This window comes from Mercenaria mercenaria, chromosome 16 (assembly GCF_021730395.1).
Source record: "Mercenaria mercenaria strain notata chromosome 16, MADL_Memer_1, whole genome shotgun sequence".
Lineage (NCBI taxonomy): Eukaryota > Metazoa > Mollusca > Bivalvia > Venerida > Veneridae > Mercenaria > Mercenaria mercenaria.
The window spans coordinates 11,061,627-11,065,263 of NC_069376.1; the positions used below are offsets into that span (position 1 = coordinate 11,061,627).

The 3,637-nt window shown below is 36.0% G+C and overlaps 1 long non-coding RNA gene across 1 annotated transcript; it reads right to left on the reverse strand.

Moving 5' to 3' along the window:
• Window positions 1-328: 328 nt before the first annotated feature.
• Window positions 329-3,392, reverse strand: LOC123539760 (uncharacterized). The gene is made up of 4 exons (XR_008367720.1): window positions 3,013-3,392; window positions 2,641-2,791; window positions 1,449-1,579; window positions 329-436 (listed from the first exon to the last, which is right to left on the reverse strand). It is a non-coding gene; the product is annotated as an uncharacterized LOC123539760 (long non-coding RNA).
• Between the last annotated feature and the right edge of the window lie 245 nt (window positions 3,393-3,637).

Below are 3,637 nucleotides of genomic sequence, written 5' to 3' on the forward strand. Positions count from 1 at the left end.
GAAAACTGTTTTTCCAGCTTTAACAGTGGAGGAAGATCCAAAGAAGTCCCAGGCTAAAAATAATACCAGTGTTAATGATAGGGTTACATGTCTTGACCAAAGAAATGAGGTCAGTTTGGTAGGCAACTGTTTGTTTTTTTTTTTGGTTTTTTTTTTTTAGAAAATGTTATAGAAGTGAATATAGCAATACCTCTAACATCTTATGAAAGAAAATCAAGAACTCAACAAAAAACATAACTGTTGGGTCTAAATGTTCAGGAGTTGATAGTCGATTTCCTCGAGGTTTGACTGTAATGTTTGTGTCACTCTTACAGGTGGCGCTGAAATCACCATCTTCCCAGAACGCAGACGATTACTACAGGGCGCTGGCCTTTCTGATGTTTCCCTGGGTGACCTGATAGTCCGGCGGAAACAGACTGTGCCATTGACTTACTGGCTGAAATATGATGGAGAAATTCAAACATTAGGTTTCAAAACCCGAACTGTTCGTCAACAAGTAGTATGGCTAGATAATCTCTTTTTGCTCTAAACACTGGTCTATGTTTTGAGAAGAAACGGACGTAACTAAATACAATTTGAACAGTCTTAGGACTTATGTCTTATAAACAAAAATTCTTAATACAGACTATAATAAGATACGAGAATAAAGATAATATTTGTCTCAAAATTACATGTTTGAAATGAAAATTAAACGAATGTTTGACGTTTATGTGTTTGCTGTTGTGTTCTAAAAGCAGACGACAACACTTAGGCTGCTTGTATCGGCTGACTTTGTATTCTATAAGCAGACAACAACACTTACTTGTATCGGCTGACGTTGTGTTCTAAAAGCAGACGACAACACTTACTTGTATCGGCTGACGTTGTGTTCTATAAGCAGACGGCATTACTTACTTGTATCGGCTGACGCTGTGTTCTAAAAGCAGACGTCATCCTTACTTGTATCGGCTGACGTTGTGTTCTATAAGCAGACGATATCACTTACTTGTATCGGCTGACGTTGTGTTCTATAAGCAGACGACATCACTTACTTGTATCGGCTGACGTTGCGTTTTATAAGCAGTCGACATTACGTACTTGTATCGGCTGGCGTTGCGTTCTATAAGCAGACGACATCATTTACTTGTATCGGCTTACGTTGCGTTCTAAAAGCAGACGACATCACTTACTTGTATCGGCTGACGCTGTGTTCTATAAGCAGACGACATCACTTACTTGTATCGGCTGACGCTGTGTTCTATAAGCAGACGACGACATCACTTACTTGTATCGGCTGACGTTGCGTTCTATAAGCAGACGACATCACTTACTTGTATCGACTGACGTTGCGTTCTATAAGCAGATAAAATCACTTACTTGTATCGGTTGACGTTGCGTTCTATAAGCAGACGACATCACTTACTTGTATCGGCTGACGTTGCGTTTTATAAGCAGACGACATCACTTACTTGTATCGGCTGGCGTTGCGTTCTTTAATAAAGCAGACGACATTTTTTACTTGTATCGGCTGACGTTGTGCGACTCTGCCAAGGTTAAGACCAGAAATGTTTGTTGTGATTTCGCCTTTTTACACGTGTGCCTGCAATTGGTTTACATTTAATAATTTAAAAATGTCAAATATTCAGATATCATACATTCAACATGTCATCAACTGCATGAAGCGAAAAATAGATCCATCATAAAGAAACAATATTCCAAAACCTCGGTCTCCAGAAAACTTAACCATACTTTAGGTATGCGTGACATTAACCCACTATACAATAACAAAGGCAAATAAAATAAAGATAGGAGAACAATGTCACATCACCATGGAACAGTCAAACAACTTCTGGAGAGTTTGAACCAATTAACTATGCACACCAGATCTTGCAAAGTGCGCACCACACCTTGCACAGTGTGCACCAAACCAGAAAGTGCGCACCAAACCTCAAGTACTGCGCACCTCTCCTTATACAAAGTGCCCATAACCTTGCACATTGTACACAAAATATCAGGTAGTGCGAACTAAAACACGATCTTATGGCTCACAGAATGTCTTAGAGTAAATAAGGTATATACATTCAATATAGGTCCGTGTGCTTAATTTTCAGATATTTGACCATGATTAAAATGAACCCCACATTCACGCTAATTATAAGGCATTATTTTGAATTATTTAACGTGTCAAATATTTTAATATCATATTTTAACTATAAAAAAGATATTGACAGTGATACTGAAATAATTTACTTACAGTCTGCCATTTTCATTTTAGTACACCAAACTCAGTCCAGGCTTTATTCTACTATTCTACTGTTTTTATAAATGACGTTAAGCCATCACTTCCGGTTTATTGAAACGGGCAGAACTACCTTAATATCAAACTGCTGTTCATATTGATATACTTTAAAAAAAAAAAAAAACCTATGTATTTTTGTTAACAATTTTCTCCTAAATATATTATCAAAATCACGAAATGTTTTACTATTAAACTTGTTTGGTGGGATAATGTTAATAATTTCTGGGATGTTAATACATGTAATGTATTATCAAATTAAGTTTGTTCTTTTTAATACCGTTACTGTATTCAGAGGCATTGTCAGTAAAACACACAAAGTCAATAATTACTTCTGAAATTGTTCAGGACACAGGTGGTAATACCTGTTGTAACTTGAAATTTAATGGTGTACAGTTGATCGAACCCTCTGTATCATCTTTTACGTCTTTTTGACTGCCTATGAATCCTCTTTTGACGTACCCTTTAGGTCTCGTCAACCATTTTTGACGTCTTCCTCCTTTCAGTCAGAGTTCCCTGTTATGTAATGACAGACAATTTCTGTTAATAGAAGCGATTTATTATAAAATTTGCACGATAGTGAGCATGATAAATTTATATTTGATCTCAAAGGTATCTTTTTTATTTCAAAACGCAAAACAAATTCCAAAGTGTATCTGAAAGTTCGGAACAATGATTTGAATTGATATCTCCGTGGTAATGATGAATGTGATTGTTAACATTTATAAAATACTTACCCGCTTAAGATTAAATTGCATTTGTATCTGGTCATGTTTATCCATGAATTCTTATGAAAGTTCTGGGTATGCATTCAGAGTTTCTTTCAGTTTTTGTAACTATATGTTGTAGATACCGCAGTAACCACGGACACAAAGTAGAACGATTTTTTCGAGCATTCTAGGCCCTTGAGACCTCAGTCAAATATATCGTTTTAACCTAAAATAAAACAAAACAGGAATGTGACAAGTCTGTCGTTCAGCATTAATTGTTCCAGAAGATCATCCCCCCTCCCACACATCAACCTTCCAAAATCCGCCACGAAACTCAGCATCCGCAACAATTCATTTATCAAACCAATATAAACGAACAAGAGTTACATGATTTACACCACTACAAAATCAATTCTTCCTTTTGATAATCAAGTTTGATCTGTATTATGGTACTGTATTATCGGATATCAGTATAGCCTATTGTTTTATAAATATAAAAAAAACTTCGGAAAGTTAATCGATGCATTCATAATTCATCGAAAGAAGATGCAACGCCGAACATATCACAAAATTATTTGATGTATGATTTTGTCCGTGCGTTTAGTAATAAAAACGTTACAACATAAAACATGTTTTGCTGCAGAACTTTTCT